Genomic DNA, 21,072 nt, shown 5'->3' with positions numbered 1-21,072 from the left:
CCTGGTTCTCGCCCTCTTTCTTAGAGCCTGAAAATACCTTTCAGGTCCTCACCCTCGCAATGACAGGGTCTTTGATGTGGCGCCACTTACCCTAGAGAGCTATATTGTCACTTATTCTGGTTTCTCTTCAAAACGAAAAAATCTTTCGCCTTTTACTAAACATTTCCGTGGCGAGGAACATTTAAGAGTTTATTCAATTTTTTTAAGCCTTGCCACAGGTGAGGCTGTTTATCATTTGTTTAAAAGAAAAGTATTAGAAGTTGGGGAATATCCAGCAATTGTCTGCTGCTTTTTTGGGGGACATGAGTTTGGTGTTTTATTCCTGAGCTCTCTGCTTGCTCATTTGCATAAACAGAGTGCAGGAGAGGTGCCTCATGGGAAAGAGCTTGTGCAGTGCATGAGATTGCTTTTCTTGACTGACTTCAAACTTCACGATCGCAGGCAGTATATTTTCTTATCTCCCAAAGATCCTGCTGCCAGATCCCAGAGGTCACCCTCCTTTTTAAAGGTGGGACCAAGACTCATGCTGTGCTTTTCATAGGGCTTGCCCGTTATTTGTGCCCGTGAGAGGTCACCAATCCTGAGTCAGCTTCCTCTCAGGTAGACTTGAAGGGGCACGTCAGACTTGTTTCATGTGTCTCCAGCCTAGACAGATATATCCTTCTATATTCAGGTTTAATGAAAGTACGTGTGAAAAAGGCACATACGGTGCATGGGTATGTGTAGAGCACAGTGGTGGCTCTGAGCATATCGATTGGAGAGATGGTGTTGAAAGCGTAAAATGGCTAGGGGACAAAAGGCCTACAGTGCCACTTAACTAAAAGCCTGATTCACATTTCCTGTTCCCCTTCCCCAGCAGCCCCGACAACTCCTAATGAGCTGAGGTGAGTACAAAAGAAATTTGCATATTCCCAGACATACACATGTGAACAGTCCACCTTTTTGTACCTTGAGCAGAGACTTTGAAATGTTGGCCTGTTTTGCCCACCGGCCTGGTTCTCGCCCTCTTTCTTAGAGCCTGAAAATACCTTTCAGGTCCTCACCCTCGCAATGACAGGGTCTTTGATGTGCCGCCACTTACCCTAGAGAGCTATATTGTCACTTACTCTGGTTTCTCTTCAAAACGAAAAAATCTTTCGCTTTTTACTAAAGATTTCCGTGGAGAGGAACATTTAAGAGTTTATTCAATTTTTTTAAGCCTTGCCACAGGTGAGGCTGTTTATCATTTGTTTAAAAGAAAAGCATTACAAGTTGGGGAATATCCAGCAATTGTCTGCTGCTTTTTTGAGGGACATGAGTTTGGTGTTTTATTCCTGAGCTCTCTGCTTGCTCATTTGCATAAACAGAGTGCAGGAGAGGTGCCTCATGGGAAAGAGCTTGTGCAGTGCATGAGATTGCTTTTCTTGACTGACTTGAAACTTCACGATCGCAGGCAGTATATTTTCTTATCTCCCAAAGATCCTGCTGCCAGATCCCAGAGGTCACCCTCCTTTTTAAAGGTGGGACCAAGACTCATGCTGTGCTTTTCATAGGGCTTGCCCGTTATTTGTGCCCGTTAGAGGTGCCCTGAGAGGTCGCCAATCCTGAGTCAGCTTTCTCTCAGGTAGACTTGAAGGGGCACGTCAGACTTGTTTCACGTGTCTCCAGCCTAGACAGATATATCCTTCTATATTCAGGTTTAATGAAAGTACGTGTGAAAAAGGCACATACGGTGCATGGCTATGTGTAGAGCGTGTTGAAAGCGTAAAATGGCTAGGGGACAAAAGGCCTACAGTGCCACTTAACTAAAAGCCTGATTCACATTTCCTGTTCCCCTTCCCCAGCAGCCCCGACAACTCCTAATGAGCTGAGGTGAGTACAAAAGAAATTTGCATATTCCCAGACATACACATGTGAACAGTCCACCTTTTTGTACCTTGAGCAGAGACTTTGAAATGTTGGCCTGTTTTGCCCACCGGCCTGGTTCTCGCCCTCTTTCTTAGAGCCTGAAAATACCTTTCAGGTCCTCACCCTCGCAATGACAGGGTCTTTGATGTGCCGCCACTTACCCTAGAGAGCTATATTGTCACTTACTCTGGTTTCTCTTCAAAACGAAAAAATCTTTCGCCTTTTACTAAAGATTTCCGTGGAGAGGAACATTTAAGAGTTTATTCAATTTTTTTAAGCCTTGCCACAGGTGAGGCTGTTTATCATTTGTTTAAAAGAAAAGCATTACAAGTTGGGGAATATCCAGAAATTGTCTGCTGCTTTTTTGGGGGACATGAGTTTGGTGTTTTATTCCTGAGCTCTCTGCTTGCTCATTTGCATAAACAGAGTGCAGGAGAGGTGCCTCATGGGAAAGAGCTTGTGCAGTGCATGAGATTGCTTTTCTTGACTGACTTGAAACTTCACGATCGCAGGCAGTATATTTTCTTATCTCCCAAAGATCCTGCTGCCAGATCCCAGAGGTCACCCTCCTTTTTAAAGGTGGGACCAAGACTCATGCTGTGCTTTTCATAGGGCTTGCCCGTTATTTGTGTCCGTTTAGAGGTGCCCTGAGAGGTCACCAATCCTGAGTCAGCTTCCTCTCAGGTAGACTTGAAGGGGCACGTCAGACTTGTTTCATGTGTCTCCAGCCTAGACAGATATATCCTTCTATATTCAGGTTTAATGAAAGTACGTGTGAAAAAGGCACATACGGTGCATGGCTATGTGTAGAGCACAGTGGTGGCTCTGAGCATATCGATTGGAGGGATGGTGTTGAAAGCGTAAAATGGCTAGGGGACAAAAGGCCTACAGTGCCACTTAACTAAAAGCCTGATTCACATTTCCTGTTCCCCTTCCCCAGCAGCCCCGACAACTCCTAATGAGCTGAGGTGAGTACAAAAGAAATGTGCATATTCCCAGACATACACATGTGAACAGTCCACCTTTTTGTACCTTGAGCAGAGACTTTGAAATGTTGGCCTGTTTTGCCCACCGGCCTGGTTCTCGCCCTCTTTCTTAGAGCCTGAAAATACCTTTCAGGTCCTCACCCTCGCAATGACAGGGTCTTTGATGTGCCGCCACTTACCCTAGAGAGCTATATTGTCACTTACTCTGGTTTCTCTTCAAAACGAAAAAATCTTTCGCCTTTTACTAAAGATTTCCGTGGAGAGGAACATTTAAGAGTTTATTCAATTTTTTTAAACCTTTGCCACAGGTGAGGCTGTTTATCATTTGTTTAAAAGAAAAGCATTACAAGTTGGGGAATATCCAGCAATTGTCTGTTGCTTTTTTGGGGGACATGAGTTTGGTGTTTTATTCCTGAGCTCTCTGCTTGCTCATTTGCATAAACAGAGTGCAGGAGAGGTGCCTCATGGGAAAGAGCTTGTGCAGTGCATGAGATTGCTTTTCTTGACTGACTTGAAACTTCACGATCGCAGGCAGTATATTTTCTTATCTCCCAAAGATCCTGCTGCCAGATCCCAGAGGTCACCCTCCTTTTTAAAGGTGGGACCAAGACTCATGCTGTGCTTTTCATAGGGCTTGCCCGTTAGAGGTGCCCGTTGAGGTCGCCAATCCTGAGTCAGCTTCCTCTCAGGTAGACTTGAAGGGGCACGTCAGACTTGTTTCACGTGTCTCCAGCCTAGACAGATATATCCTTCTATATTCAGGTTTAATGAAAGTACGTGTGAAAAAGGCACATACGGTGCATGGCTATGTGTAGAGCGTGTTGAAAGCGTAAAATGGCTAGGGGACAAAAGGCCTACAGTGCCACTTAACTAAAAGCCTGATTCACATTTCCTGTTCCCCTTCCCCAGCAGCCCCGACAACTCCTAATGAGCTGAGGTGAGTACAAAAGAAATTTGCATATTCCCAGACATACACATGTGAACAGTCCACCTTTTTGTACCTTGAGCAGAGACTTTGAAATGTTGGCCTGTTTTGCCCACCGGCCTGGTTCTCGCCCTCTTTCTTAGAGCCTGAAAATACCTTTCAGGTCCTCACCCTCGCAATGACAGGGTCTTTGATGTGCCGCCACTTACCCTAGAGAGCTATATTGTCACTTACTCTGGTTTCTCTTCAAAACGAAAAAATCTTTCGCCTTTTACTAAAGATTTCCGTGGAGAGGAACATTTAAGAGTTTATTCAATTTTTTTAAGCCTTGCCACAGGTGAGGCTGTTTATCATTTGTTTAAAAGAAAAGCATTACAAGTTGGGGAATATCCAGCAATTGTCTGCTGCTTTTTTGGGGGACATGAGTTTGGTGTTTTATTCCTGAGCTCTCTGCTTGCTCATTTGCATAAACAGAGTGCAGGAGAGGTGCCTCATGGGAAAGAGCTTGTGCAGTGCATGAGATTGCTTTTCTTGACTGACTTGAAACTTCACGATCGCAGGCAGTATATTTTCTTATCTCCCAAAGATCCTGCTGCCAGATCCCAGAGGTCACCCTCCTTTTTAAAGGTGGGACCAAGACTCATGCTGTGCTTTTCATAGGGCTTGCCCGTTATTTGTGCCCGTTGAGGTCGCCAATCCTGAGTCAGCTTCCTCTCAGGTAGACTTGAAGGGGCACGTCAGACTTGTTTCACGTGTCTCCAGCCTAGACAGATATATCCTTCTATATTCAGGTTTAATGAAAGTACGTGTGAAAAAGGCACATACGGTGCATGGCTATGTGTAGAGCGTGTTGAAAGCGTAAAATGGCTAGGGGACAAAAGGCCTACAGTGCCACTTAACTAAAAGCCTGATTCACATTTCCTGTTCCCCTTCCCCAGCAGCCCCGACAACTCCTAATGAGCTGAGGTGAGTACAAAAGAAATTTGCATATTCCCAGACATACACATGTGAACAGTCCACCTTTTTGTACCTTGAGCAGAGACTTTGAAATGTTGGCCTGTTTTGCCCACCGGCCTGGTTCTCGCCCTCTTTCTTAGAGCCTGAAAATACCTTTCAGGTCCTCACCCTCGCAATGACAGGGTCTTTGATGTGCCGCCACTTACCCTAGAGAGCTATATTGTCACTTACTCTGGTTTCTCTTCAAAACGAAAAAATCTTTCGCCTTTTACTAAAGATTTCCGTGGAGAGGAACATTTAAGAGTTTATTCAATTTTTTTAAGCCTTGCCACAGGTGAGGCTGTTTATCATTTGTTTAAAAGAAAAGCATTACAAGTTGGGGAATATCCAGCAATTGTCTGCTGCTTTTTTGGGGGACATGAGTTTGGGGTTTTATTCCTGAGCTCTCTGCTTGCTCATTTGCATAAACAGAGTGCAGGAGAGGTGCCTCATGGGAAAGAGCTTGTGCAGTGCATGAGATTGCTTTTCTTGACTGACTTGAAACTTCACGATCGCAGGCAGTATATTTTCTTATCTCCCAAAGATCCTGCTGCCAGATCCCAGAGGTCACCCTCCTTTTTAAAGGTGGGACCAAGACTCATGCTGTGCTTTTCATAGGGCTTGCCCGTTATTTGTGTCCGTTTAGAGGTGCCCTGAGAGGTCACCAATCCTGAGTCAGCTTCCTCTCAGGTAGACTTAAAGGGGCACGTCAGACTTGTTTCATGTGTCTCCAGCCTAGACAGATATATCCTTCTATATTCAGGTTTAATGAAAGTACGTGTGAAAAAGGCACATACGGTGCATGGCTATGTGTAGAGCACAGTGGTGGCTCTGAGCATATCGATTGGAGGGATGGTGTTGAAAGCGTAAAATGGCTAGGGGACAAAAGGCCTACAGTGCCACTTAACTAAAAGCCTGATTCACATTTCCTGTTCCCCTTCCCCAGCAGCCCCGACAACTCCTAATGAGCTGAGGTGAGTACAAAAGAAATTTGCATATTCCCAGACATACACATGTGAACAGTCCACCTTTTTGTACCTTGAGCAGAGACTCTGAAATGTTGGCCTGTTTTGCCCACCGGCCTGGTTCTCGCCCTCTTTCTTAGAGCCTGAAAATACCTTTCAGGTCCTCACCCTCGCAATGACAGGGTCTTTGATGTGGCGCCACTTACCCTAGAGAGCTACATTGTCACTTATTCTGGTTTCTCTTCAAAACGAAAAAATCTTTCGCCTTTTACTAAAGATTTCCGTGGCGAGGAACATTTAAGAGTTTATTCAATTTTTTTAAGCCTTGCCACAGGTGAGGCTGTTTATCATTTGTTTAAAAGAAAAGTATTAGAAGTTGGGGAATATCCAGCAATTGTCTGCTGCTTTTTTGGGGGACATGAGTTTGGTGTTTTATTCCTGAGCTCTCTGCTTGCTCATTTGCATAAACAGAGTGCAGGAGAGGTGCCTCATGGGAAAGAGCTTGTGCAGTGCATGAGATTGCTTTTCTTGACTGACTTCAAACTTCACGATCGCAGGCAGTATATTTTCTTATCTCCCAAAGATCCTGCTGCCAGATCCCAGAGGTCACCCTCCTTTTTAAAGGTGGGACCAAGACTCATGCTGTGCTTTTCATAGGGCTTGCCCCTTATTTGTGCCCGTGAGAGGTCACCAATCCTGAGTCAGCTTCCTCTCAGGTAGACTTGAAGGGGCACGTCAGACTTGTTTCATGTGTCTCCAGCCTAGACAGATATATCCTTCTATATTCAGGTTTAATGAAAGTACGTGTGAAAAAGGCACATACGGTGCATGGCTATGTGTAGAGCACAGTGGTGGCTCTGAGCATATCGATTGGAGAGATGGTGTTGAAAGCGTAAAATGGCTAGGGGACAAAAGGCCTACAGTGCCACTTAACTAAAAGCCTGATTCACATTTCCTGTTCCCCTTCCCCAGCAGCCCCGACAACTCCTAATGAGCTGAGGTGAGTACAAAATAAATTTGCATATTCCCAGACATACACATGTGAACAGTCCACCTTTTTGTACCTTGAGCAGAGACTTTGAAATGTTGGCCTGTTTTGCCCACCGGCCTGGTTCTCGCCCTCTTTCTTAGAGCCTGAAAATACCTTTCAGGTCCTCACCCTCGCAATGACAGGGTCTTTGATGTGCCGCCACTTACCCTAGAGAGCTATATTGTCACTTACTCTGGTTTCTCTTCAAAACGAAAAAATCTTTCGCCTTTTACTAAAGATTTCCGTGGAGAGGAACATTTAAGAGTTTATTCAATTTTTTTAAGCCTTGCCACAGGTGAGGCTGTTTATCATTTGTTTAAAAGAAAAGCATTACAAGTTGGGGAATATCCAGAAATTGTCTGCTGCTTTTTTGGGGGACATGAGTTTGGTGTTTTATTCCTGAGCTCTCTGCTTGCTCATTTGCATAAACAGAGTGCAGGAGAGGTGCCTCATGGGAAAGAGCTTGTGCAGTGCATGAGATTGCTTTTCTTGACTGACTTGAAACTTCACGATCGCAGGCAGTATATTTTCTTATCTCCCAAAGATCCTGCTGCCAGATCCCAGAGGTCACCCTCCTTTTTAAAGGTGGGACCAAGACTCATGCTGTGCTTTTCATAGGGCTTGCCCGTTATTTGTGTCCGTTTAGAGGTGCCCTGAGAGGTCACCAATCCTGAGTCAGCTTCCTCTCAGGTAGACTTGAAGGGGCACGTCAGACTTGTTTCATGTGTCTCCAGCCTAGACAGATATATCCTTCTATATTCAGGTTTAATGAAAGTACGTGTGAAAAAGGCACATACGGTGCATGGCTATGTGTAGAGCACAGTGGTGGCTCTGAGCATATCGATTGGAGGGATGGTGTTGAAAGCGTAAAATGGCTAGGGGACAAAAGGCCTACAGTGCCACTTAACTAAAAGCCTGATTCACATTTCCTGTTCCCCTTCCCCAGCAGCCCCGACAACTCCTAATGAGCTGAGGTGAGTACAAAAGAAATTTGCATATTCCCAGACATACACATGTGAACAGTCCACCTTTTTGTACCTTGAGCAGAGACTTTGAAATGTTGGCCTGTTTTGCCCACCGGCCTGGTTCTCGCCCTCTTTCTTAGAGCCTGAAAATACCTTTCAGGTCCTCACCCTCGCAATGACAGGGTCTTTGATGTGCCGCCACTTACCCTAGAGAGCTATATTGTCACTTACTCTGGTTTCTCTTCAAAACGAAAAAATCTTTCGCCTTTTACTAAAGATTTCCGTGGAGAGGAACATTTAAGAGTTTATTCAATTTTTTTAAACCTTTGCCACAGGTGAGGCTGTTTATCATTTGTTTAAAAGAAAAGCATTACAAGTTGGGGAATATCCAGCAATTGTCTGTTGCTTTTTTGGGGGACATGAGTTTGGTGTTTTATTCCTGAGCTCTCTGCTTGCTCATTTGCATAAACAGAGTGCAGGAGAGGTGCCTCATGGGAAAGAGCTTGTGCAGTGCATGAGATTGCTTTTCTTGACTGACTTGAAACTTCACGATCGCAGGCAGTATATTTTCTTATCTCCCAAAGATCCTGCTGCCAGATCCCAGAGGTCACCCTCCTTTTTAAAGGTGGGACCAAGACTCATGCTGTGCTTTTCATAGGGCTTGCCCGTTAGAGGTGCCCGTTGAGGTCGCCAATCCTGAGTCAGCTTCCTCTCAGGTAGACTTGAAGGGGCACGTCAGACTTGTTTCACGTGTCTCCAGCCTAGACAGATATATCCTTCTATATTCAGGTTTAATGAAAGTACGTGTGAAAAAGGCACATACGGTGCATGGCTATGTGTAGAGCGTGTTGAAAGCGTAAAATGGCTAGGGGACAAAAGGCCTACAGTGCCACTTAACTAAAAGCCTGATTCACATTTCCTGTTCCCCTTCCCCAGCAGCCCCGACAACTCCTAATGAGCTGAGGTGAGTACAAAAGAAATTTGCATATTCCCAGACATACACATGTGAACAGTCCACCTTTTTGTACCTTGAGCAGAGACTTTGAAATGTTGGCCTGTTTTGCCCACCGGCCTGGTTCTCGCCCTCTTTCTTAGAGCCTGAAAATACCTTTCAGGTCCTCACCCTCGCAATGACAGGGTCTTTGATGTGCCGCCACTTACCCTAGAGAGCTATATTGTCACTTACTCTGGTTTCTCTTCAAAACGAAAAAATCTTTCGCCTTTTACTAAAGATTTCCGTGGAGAGGAACATTTAAGAGTTTATTCAATTTTTTTAAGCCTTGCCACAGGTGAGGCTGTTTATCATTTGTTTAAAAGAAAAGCATTACAAGTTGGGGAATATCCAGCAATTGTCTGCTGCTTTTTTGGGGGACATGAGTTTGGTGTTTTATTCCTGAGCTCTCTGCTTGCTCATTTGCATAAACAGAGTGCAGGAGAGGTGCCTCATGGGAAAGAGCTTGTGCAGTGCATGAGATTGCTTTTCTTGACTGACTTGAAACTTCACGATCGCAGGCAGTATATTTTCTTATCTCCCAAAGATCCTGCTGCCAGATCCCAGAGGTCACCCTCCTTTTTAAAGGTGGGACCAAGACTCATGCTGTGCTTTTCATAGGGCTTGCCCGTTATTTGTGCCCGTTGAGGTCGCCAATCCTGAGTCAGCTTCCTCTCAGGTAGACTTGAAGGGGCACGTCAGACTTGTTTCACGTGTCTCCAGCCTAGACAGATATATCCTTCTATATTCAGGTTTAATGAAAGTACGTGTGAAAAAGGCACATACGGTGCATGGCTATGTGTAGAGCGTGTTGAAAGCGTAAAATGGCTAAAGGGACAAAAGGCCTACAGTGCCACTTAACTAAAAGCCTGATTCACATTTCCTGTTCCCCTTCCCCAGCAGCCCCGACAACTCCTAATGAGCTGAGGTGAGTACAAAAGAAATTTGCATATTCCCAGACATACACATGTGAACAGTCCACCTTTTTGTACCTTGAGCAGAGACTCTGAAATGTTGGCCTGTTTTGCCCACCGGCCTGGTTCTCGCCCTCTTTCTTAGAGCCTGAAAATACCTTTCAGGTCCTCACCCTCGCAATGACAGGGTCTTTGATGTGGCGCCACTTACCCTAGAGAGCTACATTGTCACTTATTCTGGTTTCTCTTCAAAACGAAAAAATCTTTCGCCTTTTACTAAAGATTTCCGTGGCGAGGAACATTTAAGAGTTTATTCAATTTTTTTAAGCCTTGCCACAGGTGAGGCTGTTTATCATTTGTTTAAAAGAAAAGTATTAGAAGTTGGGGAATATCCAGCAATTGTCTGCTGCTTTTTTGGGGGACATGAGTTTGGTGTTTTATTCCTGAGCTCTCTGCTTGCTCATTTGCATAAACAGAGTGCAGGAGAGGTGCCTCATGGGAAAGAGCTTGTGCAGTGCATGAGATTGCTTTTCTTGACTGACTTCAAACTTCACGATCGCAGGCAGTATATTTTCTTATCTCCCAAAGATCCTGCTGCCAGATCCCAGAGGTCACCCTCCTTTTTAAAGGTGGGACCAAGACTCATGCTGTGCTTTTCATAGGGCTTGCCCCTTATTTGTGCCCGTGAGAGGTCACCAATCCTGAGTCAGCTTCCTCTCAGGTAGACTTGAAGGGGCACGTCAGACTTGTTTCATGTGTCTCCAGCCTAGACAGATATATCCTTCTATATTCAGGTTTAATGAAAGTACGTGTGAAAAAGGCACATACGGTGCATGGCTATGTGTAGAGCACAGTGGTGGCTCTGAGCATATCGATTGGAGAGATGGTGTTGAAAGCGTAAAATGGCTAGGGGACAAAAGGCCTACAGTGCCACTTAACTAAAAGCCTGATTCACATTTCCTGTTCCCCTTCCCCAGCAGCCCCGACAACTCCTAATGAGCTGAGGTGAGTACAAAAGAAATTTGCATATTCCCAGACATACACATGTGAACAGTCCACCTTTTTGTACCTTGAGCAGAGACTTTGAAATGTTGGCCTGTTTTGCCCACCGGCCTGGTTCTCGCCCTCTTTCTTAGAGCCTGAAAATACCTTTCAGGTCCTCACCCTCGCAATGACAGGGTCTTTGATGTGCCGCCACTTACCCTAGAGAGCTATATTGTCACTTACTCTGGTTTCTCTTCAAAACGAAAAAATCTTTCGCCTTTTACTAAAGATTTCCGTGGAGAGGAACATTTAAGAGTTTATTCAATTTTTTTAAGCCTTGCCACAGGTGAGGCTGTTTATCATTTGTTTAAAAGAAAAGCATTACAAGTTGGGGAATATCCAGCAATTGTCTGCTGCTTTTTTGAGGGACATGAGTTTGGTGTTTTATTCCTGAGCTCTCTGCTTGCTCATTTGCATAAACAGAGTGCAGGAGAGGTGCCTCATGGGAAAGAGCTTGTGCAGTGCATGAGATTGCTTTTCTTGACTGACTTGAAACTTCACGATCGCAGGCAGTATATTTTCTTATCTCCCAAAGATCCTGCTGCCAGATCCCAGAGGTCACCCTCCTTTTTAAAGGTGGGACCAAGACTCATGCTGTGCTTTTCATAGGGCTTGCCCGTTATTTGTGCCCGTTAGAGGTGCCCTGAGAGGTCGCCAATCCTGAGTCAGCTTCCTCTCAGGTAGACTTGAAGGGGCACGTCAGACTTGTTTCACGTGTCTCCAGCCTAGACAGATATATCCTTCTATATTCAGGTTTAATGAAAGTACGTGTGAAAAAGGCACATACGGTGCATGGCTATGTGTAGAGCGTGTTGAAAGCGTAAAATGGCTAGGGGACAAAAGGCCTACAGTGCCACTTAACTAAAAGCCTGATTCACATTTCCTGTTCCCCTTCCCCAGCAGCCCCGACAACTCCTAATGAGCTGAGGTGAGTACAAAAGAAATTTGCATATTCCCAGACATACACATGTGAACAGTCCACCTTTTTGTACCTTGAGCAGAGACTTTGAAATGTTGGCCTGTTTTGCCCACCGGCCTGGTTCTCGCCCTCTTTCTTAGAGCCTGAAAATACCTTTCAGGTCCTCACCCTCGCAATGACAGGGTCTTTGATGTGCCGCCACTTACCCTAGAGAGCTATATTGTCACTTACTCTGGTTTCTCTTCAAAACGAAAAAATCTTTCGCCTTTTACTAAAGATTTCCGTGGAGAGGAACATTTAAGAGTTTATTCAATTTTTTTAAGCCTTGCCACAGGTGAGGCTGTTTATCATTTGTTTAAAAGAAAAGCATTACAAGTTGGGGAATATCCAGCAATTGTCTGCTGCTTTTTTGGGGGACATGAGTTTGGTGTTTTATTCCTGAGCTCTCTGCTTGCTCATTTGCATAAACAGAGTGCAGGAGAGGTGCCTCATGGGAAAGAGCTTGTGCAGTGCATGAGATTGCTTTTCTTGACTGACTTGAAACTTCACGATCGCAGGCAGTATATTTTCTTATCTCCCAAAGATCCTGCTGCCAGATCCCAGAGGTCACCCTCCTTTTTAAAGGTGGGACCAAGACTCATGCTGTGCTTTTCATAGGGCTTGCCCGTTATTTGTGCCCGTTAGAGGTGCCCTGAGAGGTCGCCAATCCTGAGTCAGCTTCCTCTCAGGTAGACTTGAAGGGGCACGTCAGACTTGTTTCACGTGTCTCCAGCCTAGACAGATATATGCTTCTATATTCAGGTTTAATGAAAGTACGTGTGAAAAAGGCACATACGGTGCATGGCTATGTGTAGAGCACAGTGGTGGCTCTGAGCATATCGATTGGAGGGATGGTGTTGAAAGCGTTAAATGGCTAGGGGACAAAAGGCCTACAGTGCCACTTAACTAAAAGCCTGATTCACATTTCCTGTTCCCCTTCCCCAGCAGCCCCGACAACTCCTAATGAGCTGAGGTGAGTACAAAAGAAATTTGCATATTCCCAGACATACACATGTGAACAGTCCACCTTTTTGTACCTTGAGCAGAGACTCTGAAATGTTGGCCTGTTTTGCCCACCGGCCTGGTTCTCGCCCTCTTTCTTAGAGCCTGAAAATACCTTTCAGGTCCTCACCCTCGCAATGACAGGGTCTTTGATGTGGCGCCACTTACCCTAGAGAGCTATATTGTCACTTATTCTGGTTTCTCTTCAAAACGAAAAAATCTTTCGCCTTTTACTAAACATTTCCGTGGCGAGGAACATTTAAGAGTTTATTCAATTTTTTTAAGCCTTGCCACAGGTGAGGCTGTTTATCATTTGTTTAAAAGAAAAGTATTAGAAGTTGGGGAATATCCAGCAATTGTCTGCTGCTTTTTTGGGGGACATGAGTTTGGTGTTTTATTCCTGAGCTCTCTGCTTGCTCATTTGCATAAACAGAGTGCAGGAGAGGTGCCTCATGGGAAAGAGCTTGTGCAGTGCATGAGATTGCTTTTCTTGACTGACTTCAAACTTCACGATCGCAGGCAGTATATTTTCTTATCTCCCAAAGATCCTGCTGCCAGATCCCAGAGGTCACCCTCCTTTTTAAAGGTGGGACCAAGACTCATGCTGTGCTTTTCATAGGGCTTGCCCCTTATTTGTGCCCGTGAGAGGTCACCAATCCTGAGTCAGCTTCCTCTCAGGTAGACTTGAAGGGGCACGTCAGACTTGTTTCATGTGTCTCCAGCCTAGACAGATATATCCTTCTATATTCAGGTTTAATGAAAGTACGTGTGAAAAAGGCACATACGGTGCATGGCTATGTGTAGAGCACAGTGGTGGCTCTGAGCATATCGATTGGAGAGATGGTGTTGAAAGCGTAAAATGGCTAGGGGACAAAAGGCCTACAGTGCCACTTAACTAAAAGCCTGATTCACATTTCCTGTTCCCCTTCCCCAGCAGCCCCGACAACTCCTAATGAGCTGAGGTGAGTACAAAAGAAATTTGCATATTCCCAGACATACACATGTGAACAGTCCACCTTTTTGTACCTTGAGCAGAGACTTTGAAATGTTGGCCTGTTTTGCCCACCGGCCTGGTTCTCGCCCTCTTTCTTAGAGCCTGAAAATACCTTTCAGGTCCTCACCCTCGCAATGACAGGGTCTTTGATGTGCCGCCACTTACCCTAGAGAGCTATATTGTCACTTACTCTGGTTTCTCTTCAAAACGAAAAAATCTTTCGCCTTTTACTAAAGATTTCCGTGGAGAGGAACATTTAAGAGTTTATTCAATTTTTTTAAGCCTTGCCACAGGTGAGGCTGTTTATCATTTGTTTAAAAGAAAAGCATTACAAGTTGGGGAATATCCAGCAATTGTCTGCTGCTTTTTTGAGGGACATGAGTTTGGTGTTTTATTCCTGAGCTCTCTGCTTGCTCATTTGCATAAACAGAGTGCAGGAGAGGTGCCTCATGGGAAAGAGCTTGTGCAGTGCATGAGATTGCTTTTCTTGACTGACTTGAAACTTCACGATCGCAGGCAGTATATTTTCTTATCTCCCAAAGATCCTGCTGCCAGATCCCAGAGGTCACCCTCCTTTTTAAAGGTGGGACCAAGACTCATGCTGTGCTTTTCATAGGGCTTGCCCGTTATTTGTGCCCGTTAGAGGTGCCCTGAGAGGTCGCCAATCCTGAGTCAGCTTCCTCTCAGGTAGACTTGAAGGGGCACGTCAGACTTGTTTCACGTGTCTCCAGCCTAGACAGATATATCCTTCTATATTCAGGTTTAATGAAAGTACGTGTGAAAAAGGCACATACGGTGCATGGCTATGTGTAGAGCGTGTTGAAAGCGTAAAATGGCTAGGGGACAAAAGGCCTACAGTGCCACTTAACTAAAAGCCTGATTCACATTTCCTGTTCCCCTTCCCCAGCAGCCCCGACAACTCCTAATGAGCTGAGGTGAGTACAAAAGAAATTTGCATATTCCCAGACATACACATGTGAACAGTCCACCTTTTTGTACCTTGAGCAGAGACTTTGAAATGTTGGCCTGTTTTGCCCACCGGCCTGGTTCTCGCCCTCTTTCTTAGAGCCTGAAAATACCTTTCAGGTCCTCACCCTCGCAATGACAGGGTCTTTGATGTGCCGCCACTTACCCTAGAGAGCTATATTGTCACTTACTCTGGTTTCTCTTCAAAACGAAAAAATCTTTCGCCTTTTACTAAAGATTTCCGTGGAGAGGAACATTTAAGAGTTTATTCAATTTTTTTAAGCCTTGCCACAGGTGAGGCTGTTTATCATTTGTTTAAAAGAAAAGCATTACAAGTTGGGGAATATCCAGCAATTGTCTGCTGCTTTTTTGGGGGACATGAGTTTGGTGTTTTATTCCTGAGCTCTCTGCTTGCTCATTTGCATAAACAGAGTGCAGGAGAGGTGCCTCATGGGAAAGAGCTTGTGCAGTGCATGAGATTGCTTTTCTTGACTGACTTGAAACTTCACGATCGCAGGCAGTATATTTTCTTATCTCCCAAAGATCCTGCTGCCAGATCCCAGAGGTCACCCTCCTTTTTAAAGGTGGGACCAAGACTCATGCTGTGCTTTTCATAGGGCTTGCCCGTTATTTGTGCCCGTTGAGGTCGCCAATCCTGAGTCAGCTTCCTCTCAGGTAGACTTGAAGGGGCACGTCAGACTTGTTTCACGTGTCTCCAGCCTAGACAGATATATCCTTCTATATTCAGGTTTAATGAAAGTACGTGTGAAAAAGGCACATACGGTGCATGGCTATGTGTAGAGCGTGTTGAAAGCGTAAAATGGCTAGGGGACAAAAGGCCTACAGTGCCACTTAACTAAAAGCCTGATTCACATTTCCTGTTCCCCTTCCCCAGCAGCCCCGACAACTCCTAATGAGCTGAGGTGAGTACAAAAGAAATTTGCATATTCCCAGACATACACATGTGAACAGTCCACCTTTTTGTACCTTGAGCAGAGACTTTGAAATGTTGGCCTGTTTTGCCCACCGGCCTGGTTCTCGCCCTCTTTCTTAGAGCCTGAAAATACCTTTCAGGTCCTCACCCTCGCAATGACAGGGTCTTTGATGTGCCGCCACTTACCCTAGAGAGCTATATTGTCACTTACTCTGGTTTCTCTTCAAAACGAAAAAATCTTTCGCCTTTTACTAAAGATTTCCGTGGAGAGGAACATTTAAGAGTTTATTCAATTTTTTTAAGCCTTGCCACAGGTGAGGCTGTTTATCATTTGTTTAAAAGAAAAGCATTACAAGTTGGGGAATATCCAGCAATTGTCTGCTGCTTTTTTGGGGGACATGAGTTTGGGGTTTTATTCCTGAGCTCTCTGCTTGCTCATTTGCATAAACAGAGTGCAGGAGAGGTGCCTCATGGGAAAGAGCTTGTGCAGTGCATGAGATTGCTTTTCTTGACTGACTTGAAACTTCACGATCGCAGGCAGTATATTTTCTTATCTCCCAAAGATCCTGCTGCCAGATCCCAGAGGTCACCCTCCTTTTTAAAGGTGGGACCAAGACTCATGCTGTGCTTTTCATAGGGCTTGCCCGTTATTTGTGTCCGTTTAGAGGTGCCCTGAGAGGTCACCAATCCTGAGTCAGCTTCCTCTCAGGTAGACTTGAAGGGGCACGTCAGACTTGTTTCATGTGTCTCCAGCCTAGACAGATATATCCTTCTATATTCAGGTTTAATGAAAGTACGTGTGAAAAAGGCACATACGGTGCATGGCTATGTGTAGAGCACAGTGGTGGCTCTGAGCATATCGATTGGAGGGATGGTGTTGAAAGCGTAAAATGGCTAGGGGACAAAAGGCCTACAGTGCCACTTAACTAAAAGCCTGATTCACATTTCCTGTTCCCCTTCCCCAGCAGCCCCGACAACTCCTAATGAGCTGAGGTGAGTACAAAAGAAATTTGCATATTCCCAGACATACACATGTGAACAGTCCACCTTTTTGTACCTTGAGCAGAGACTCTGAAATGTTGGCCTGTTTTGCCCACCGGCCTGGTTCTCGCCCTCTTTCTTAGAGCCTGAAAATACCTTTCAGGTCCTCACCCTCGCAATGACAGGGTCTTTGATGTGGCGCCACTTACCCTAGAGAGCTACATTGTCACTTATTCTGGTTTCTCTTCAAAACGAAAAAATCTTTCGCCTTTTACTAAAGATTTCCGTGGCGAGGAACATTTAAGAGTTTATTCAATTTTTTTAAGCCTTGCCACAGGTGAGGCTGTTTATCATTTGTTTAAAAGAAAAGTATTAGAAGTTGGGGAATATCCAGCAATTGTCTGCTGCTTTTTTGGGGGACATGAGTTTGGTGTTTTATTCCTGAGCTCTCTGCTTGCTCATTTGCATAAACAGAGTGCAGGAGAGGTGCCTCATGGGAAAGAGCTTGTGCAGTGCATGAGATTGCTTTTCTTGACTGACTTCAAACTTCACGATCGCAGGCAGTATATTTTCTTATCTCCCAAAGATCCTGCTGCCAGATCCCAGAGGTCACCCTCCTTTTTAAAGGTGGGACCAAGACTCATGCTGTGCTTTTCATAGGGCTTGCCCCTTATTTGTGCCCGTGAGAGGTCACCAATCCTGAGTCAGCTTCCTCTCAGGTAGACTTGAAGGGGCACGTCAGACTTGTTTCATGTGTCTCCAGCCTAGACAGATATATCCTTCTATATTCAGGTTTAATGAAAGTACGTGTGAAAAAGGCACATACGGTGCATGGCTATGTGTAGAGCACAGTGGTGGCTCTGAGCATATCGATTGGAGAGATGGTGTTGAAAGCGTAAAATGGCTAGGGGACAAAAGGCCTACAGTGCCACTTAACTAAAAGCCTGATTCACATTTCCTGTTCCCCTTCCCCAGCAGCCCCGACAACTCCTAATGAGCTGAGGTGAGTACAAAAGAAATTTGCATATTCCCAGACATACACATGTGAACAGTCCACCTTTTTGTACCTTGAGCAGAGACTTTGAAATGTTGGCCTGTTTTGCCCACCGGCCTGGTTCTCGCCCTCTTTCTTAGAGCCTGAAAATACCTTTCAGGTCCTCACCCTCGCAATGACAGGGTCTTTGATGTGCCGCCACTTACCCTAGAGAGCTATATTGTCACTTACTCTGGTTTCTCTTCAAAACGAAAAAATCTTTCGCCTTTTACTAAAGATTTCCGTGGAGAGGAACATTTAAGAGTTTATTCAATTTTTTTAAGCCTTGCCACAGGTGAGGCTGTTTATCATTTGTTTAAAAGAAAAGCATTACAAGTTGGGGAATATCCAGAAATTGTCTGCTGCTTTTTTGGGGGACATGAGTTTGGTGTTTTATTCCTGAGCTCTCTGCTTGCTCATTTGCATAAACAGAGTGCAGGAGAGGTGCCTCATGGGAAAGAGCTTGTGCAGTGCATGAGATTGCTTTTCTTGACTGACTTGAAACTTCACGATCGCAGGCAGTATATTTTCTTATCTCCCAAAGATCCTGCTGCCAGATCCCAGAGGTCACCCTCCTTTTTAAAGGTGGGACCAAGACTCATGCTGTGCTTTTCATAGGGCTTGCCCGTTATTTGTGTCCGTTTAGAGGTGCCCTGAGAGGTCACCAATCCTGAGTCAGCTTCCTCTCAGGTAGACTTGAAGGGGCACGTCAGACTTGTTTCATGTGTCTCCAGCCTAGACAGATATATCCTTCTATATTCAGGTTTAATGAAAGTACGTGTGAAAAAGGCACATACGGTGCATGGCTATGTGTAGAGCACAGTGGTGGCTCTGAGCATATCGATTGGAGGGATGGTGTTGAAAGCGTAAAATGGCTAGGGGACAAAAGGCCTACAGTGCCACTTAACTAAAAGCCTGATTCACATTTCCTGTTCCCCTTCCCCAGCAGCCCCGACAACTCCTAATGAGCTGAGGTGAGTACAAAAGAAATTTGCATATTCCCAGACATACACATGTGAACAGTCCACCTTTTTGTACCTTGAGCAGAGACTTTGAAATGTTGGCCTGTTTTGCCCACCGGCCTGGTTCTCGCCCTCTTTCTTAGAGCCTGAAAATACCTTTCAGGTCCTCACCCTCGCAATGACAGGGTCTTTGATGTGCCGCCACTTACCCTAGAGAGCTATATTGTCACTTACTCTGGTTTCTCTTCAAAACGAAAAAATCTTTCGCCTTTTACTAAAGATTTCCGTGGAGAGGAACATTTAAGAGTTTATTCAATTTTTTTAAACCTTTGCCACAGGTGAGGCTGTTTATCATTTGTTTAAAAGAAAAGCATTACAAGTTGGGGAATATCCAGCAATTGTCTGTTGCTTTTTTGGGGGACATGAGTTTGGTGTTTTATTCCTGAGCTCTCTGCTTGCTCATTTGCATAAACAGAGTGCAGGAGAGGTGCCTCATGGGAAAGAGCTTGTGCAGTGCATGAGATTGCTTTTCTTGACTGACTTGAAACTTCACGATCGCAGGCAGTATATTTTCTTATCTCCCAAAGATCCTGCTGCCAGATCCCAGAGGTCACCCTCCTTTTTAAAGGTGGGACCAAGACTCATGCTGTGCTTTTCATAGGGCTTGCCCGTTAGAGGTGCCCGTTGAGGTCGCCAATCCTGAGTCAGCTTCCTCTCAGGTAGACTTGAAGGGGCACGTCAGACTTGTTTCACGTGTCTCCAGCCTAGACAGATATATCCTTCTATATTCAGGTTTAATGAAAGTACGTGTGAAAAAGGCACATACGGTGCATGGCTATGTGTAGAGCGTGTTGAAAGCGTAAAATGGCTAGGGGACAAAAGGCCTACAGTGCCACTTAACTAAAAGCCTGATTCACATTTCCTGTTCCCCTTCCCCAGCAGCCCCGACAACTCCTAATGAGCTGAGGTGAGTACAAAAGAAATTTGCATATTCCCAGACATACACATGTGAACAGTCCACCTTTTTGTACCTTGAGCAGAGACTTTGAAATGTTGGCCTGTTTTGCCCACCGGCCTGGTTCTCGCCCTCTTTCTTAGAGCCTGAAAATACCTTTCAGGTCCTCACCCTCGCAATGACAGGGTCTTTGATGTGCCGCCACTTACTCTAGAGAGCTATATTGTCACTTACTCTGGTTTCTCTTCAAAACGAAAAAATCTTTCGCCTTTTACTAAAGATTTCCGTGGAGAGGAACATTTAAGAGTTTATTCAATTTTTTTAAGCCTTGCCACAGGTGAGGCTGTTTATCATTTGTTTAAAAGAAAAGCATTACAAGTTGGGGAATATCCAGCAATTGTCTGCTGCTTTTTTGGGGGACATGAGTTTGGTGTTTTATTCCTGAGCTCTCTGCTTGCTCATTTGCATAAACAGAGTGCAGGAGAGGTGCCTCATGGGAAAGAGCTTGTGCAGTGCATGAGATTGCTTTTCTTGACTGACTTGAAACTTCACGATCGCAGGCAGTATATTTTCTTATCTCCCAAAGATCCTGCTGCCAGATCCCAGAGGTCACCCTCCTTTTTAAAGGTGGGACCAAGACTCATGCTGTGCTTTTCATAGGGCTTGCCCGTTATTTGTGCCCGTTGAGGTCGCCAATCCTGAGTCAGCTTCCTCTCAGGTAGACTTGAAGGGGCACGTCAGACTTGTTTCACGTGTCTCCAGCCTAGACAGATATATCCTTCTATATTCAGGTTTAATGAAAGTACGTGTGAAAAAGGCACATACGGTGCATGGCTATGTGTAGAGCGTGTTGAAAGCGTAAAATGGCTAAAGGGACAAAAGGCCTACAGTGCCACTTAACTAAAAGCCTGATTCACATTTCCTGTTCCCCTTCCCCAGCAGCCCCGACAACTCCTAATGAGCTGAGGTGAGTACAAAAGAAATTTGCATATTCCCAGACATACACATGTGAACAGTCCACCTTTTTGTACCTTGAGCAGAGACTCTGAAATGTTGGCCTGTTTTGCCCACCGGCCTGGTTCTCGCCCTCTTTCTTAGAGCCTGAAAATACCTTTCAGGTCCTCACCCTCGCAATGACAGGGTCTTTGATGTGGCGCCACTTACCCTAGAGAGCTACATTGTCACTTATTCTGGTTTCTCTTCAAAACGAAAAAATCTTTCGCCTTTTACTAAAGATTTCCGTGGCGAGGAACATTTAAGAGTTTATTCAATTTTTTTAAGCCTTGCCACAGGTGAGGCTGTTTATCATTTGTTTAAAAGAAAAGTATTAGAAGTTGGGGAATATCCAGCAATTGTCTGCTGCTTTTTTGGGGGACATGAGTTTGGTGTTTTATTCCTGAGCTCTCTGCTTGCTCATTTGCATAAACAGAGTGCAGGAGAGGTGCCTCATGGGAAAGAGCTTGTGCAGTGCATGAGATTGCTTTTCTTGACTGACTTCAAACTTCACGATCGCAGGCAGTATATTTTCTTATCTCCCAAAGATCCTGCTGCCAGATCCCAGAGGTCACCCTCCTTTTTAAAGGT

At 45.0% G+C, this 21,072-nt stretch overlaps 22 non-coding genes across 22 annotated transcripts; all 22 read left to right on the top strand.

The window, feature by feature from the left end:
- The first annotated feature begins 111 nt into the window (after positions 1-111).
- LOC146773420 (U5 spliceosomal RNA) lies at positions 112-226 on the top strand. Its single transcript, XR_014974807.1, has one exon. It is a non-coding gene; the product is annotated as a U5 spliceosomal RNA (small nuclear RNA).
- An 876-nt stretch (positions 227-1,102) lies between these two features.
- LOC146773419 (U5 spliceosomal RNA) lies at positions 1,103-1,217 on the top strand. The gene has a single exon (XR_014974393.1). It is a non-coding gene; the product is annotated as a U5 spliceosomal RNA (small nuclear RNA).
- Positions 1,218-2,069: 852 nt separating this feature from the next.
- LOC146773418 (U5 spliceosomal RNA) lies at positions 2,070-2,184 on the top strand. The gene has a single exon (XR_014974860.1). It is a non-coding gene; the product is annotated as a U5 spliceosomal RNA (small nuclear RNA).
- Positions 2,185-3,073: 889 nt separating this feature from the next.
- On the top strand, positions 3,074-3,189 carry LOC146773417 (U5 spliceosomal RNA). The gene has a single exon (XR_014974377.1). It is a non-coding gene; the product is annotated as a U5 spliceosomal RNA (small nuclear RNA).
- Positions 3,190-4,028: 839 nt separating this feature from the next.
- LOC146773416 (U5 spliceosomal RNA) lies at positions 4,029-4,143 on the top strand. Its single transcript, XR_014974859.1, has one exon. It is a non-coding gene; the product is annotated as a U5 spliceosomal RNA (small nuclear RNA).
- An 839-nt stretch (positions 4,144-4,982) lies between these two features.
- LOC146773415 (U5 spliceosomal RNA) lies at positions 4,983-5,097 on the top strand. Its single transcript, XR_014974858.1, has one exon. It is a non-coding gene; the product is annotated as a U5 spliceosomal RNA (small nuclear RNA).
- Positions 5,098-5,986: 889 nt separating this feature from the next.
- On the top strand, positions 5,987-6,101 carry LOC146773414 (U5 spliceosomal RNA). Its single transcript, XR_014974555.1, has one exon. It is a non-coding gene; the product is annotated as a U5 spliceosomal RNA (small nuclear RNA).
- Positions 6,102-6,977: 876 nt separating this feature from the next.
- On the top strand, positions 6,978-7,092 carry LOC146773413 (U5 spliceosomal RNA). Its single transcript, XR_014974857.1, has one exon. It is a non-coding gene; the product is annotated as a U5 spliceosomal RNA (small nuclear RNA).
- Positions 7,093-7,981: 889 nt separating this feature from the next.
- Positions 7,982-8,097, top strand: LOC146773412 (U5 spliceosomal RNA). Its single transcript, XR_014974376.1, has one exon. It is a non-coding gene; the product is annotated as a U5 spliceosomal RNA (small nuclear RNA).
- An 839-nt stretch (positions 8,098-8,936) lies between these two features.
- On the top strand, positions 8,937-9,051 carry LOC146773411 (U5 spliceosomal RNA). The gene has a single exon (XR_014974856.1). It is a non-coding gene; the product is annotated as a U5 spliceosomal RNA (small nuclear RNA).
- An 840-nt stretch (positions 9,052-9,891) lies between these two features.
- Positions 9,892-10,006, top strand: LOC146773410 (U5 spliceosomal RNA). Its single transcript, XR_014974554.1, has one exon. It is a non-coding gene; the product is annotated as a U5 spliceosomal RNA (small nuclear RNA).
- An 876-nt stretch (positions 10,007-10,882) lies between these two features.
- LOC146773409 (U5 spliceosomal RNA) lies at positions 10,883-10,997 on the top strand. Its single transcript, XR_014974849.1, has one exon. It is a non-coding gene; the product is annotated as a U5 spliceosomal RNA (small nuclear RNA).
- Positions 10,998-11,849: 852 nt separating this feature from the next.
- Positions 11,850-11,964, top strand: LOC146773408 (U5 spliceosomal RNA). Its single transcript, XR_014974840.1, has one exon. It is a non-coding gene; the product is annotated as a U5 spliceosomal RNA (small nuclear RNA).
- An 888-nt stretch (positions 11,965-12,852) lies between these two features.
- Positions 12,853-12,967, top strand: LOC146773407 (U5 spliceosomal RNA). Its single transcript, XR_014974806.1, has one exon. It is a non-coding gene; the product is annotated as a U5 spliceosomal RNA (small nuclear RNA).
- An 876-nt stretch (positions 12,968-13,843) lies between these two features.
- On the top strand, positions 13,844-13,958 carry LOC146773406 (U5 spliceosomal RNA). The gene has a single exon (XR_014974833.1). It is a non-coding gene; the product is annotated as a U5 spliceosomal RNA (small nuclear RNA).
- An 852-nt stretch (positions 13,959-14,810) lies between these two features.
- On the top strand, positions 14,811-14,925 carry LOC146773405 (U5 spliceosomal RNA). Its single transcript, XR_014974822.1, has one exon. It is a non-coding gene; the product is annotated as a U5 spliceosomal RNA (small nuclear RNA).
- Positions 14,926-15,764: 839 nt separating this feature from the next.
- On the top strand, positions 15,765-15,879 carry LOC146773404 (U5 spliceosomal RNA). The gene has a single exon (XR_014974811.1). It is a non-coding gene; the product is annotated as a U5 spliceosomal RNA (small nuclear RNA).
- Positions 15,880-16,768: 889 nt separating this feature from the next.
- Positions 16,769-16,883, top strand: LOC146773403 (U5 spliceosomal RNA). The gene has a single exon (XR_014974553.1). It is a non-coding gene; the product is annotated as a U5 spliceosomal RNA (small nuclear RNA).
- An 876-nt stretch (positions 16,884-17,759) lies between these two features.
- On the top strand, positions 17,760-17,874 carry LOC146773402 (U5 spliceosomal RNA). The gene has a single exon (XR_014974800.1). It is a non-coding gene; the product is annotated as a U5 spliceosomal RNA (small nuclear RNA).
- Positions 17,875-18,763: 889 nt separating this feature from the next.
- On the top strand, positions 18,764-18,879 carry LOC146773401 (U5 spliceosomal RNA). The gene has a single exon (XR_014974375.1). It is a non-coding gene; the product is annotated as a U5 spliceosomal RNA (small nuclear RNA).
- An 839-nt stretch (positions 18,880-19,718) lies between these two features.
- On the top strand, positions 19,719-19,833 carry LOC146773400 (U5 spliceosomal RNA). The gene has a single exon (XR_014974789.1). It is a non-coding gene; the product is annotated as a U5 spliceosomal RNA (small nuclear RNA).
- An 840-nt stretch (positions 19,834-20,673) lies between these two features.
- LOC146773399 (U5 spliceosomal RNA) lies at positions 20,674-20,788 on the top strand. The gene has a single exon (XR_014974552.1). It is a non-coding gene; the product is annotated as a U5 spliceosomal RNA (small nuclear RNA).
- Positions 20,789-21,072: the final 284 nt, after the last annotated feature.

The sequence above is a fragment of the Triturus cristatus genome, chromosome 12 (assembly GCF_964204655.1).
Source record: "Triturus cristatus chromosome 12, aTriCri1.1, whole genome shotgun sequence".
NCBI lineage: Eukaryota > Metazoa > Chordata > Amphibia > Caudata > Salamandridae > Triturus > Triturus cristatus.
The sequence above is the reverse complement of the archived record's forward strand: the minus strand, read 5'-3'. Positions and strand labels throughout refer to the sequence as shown.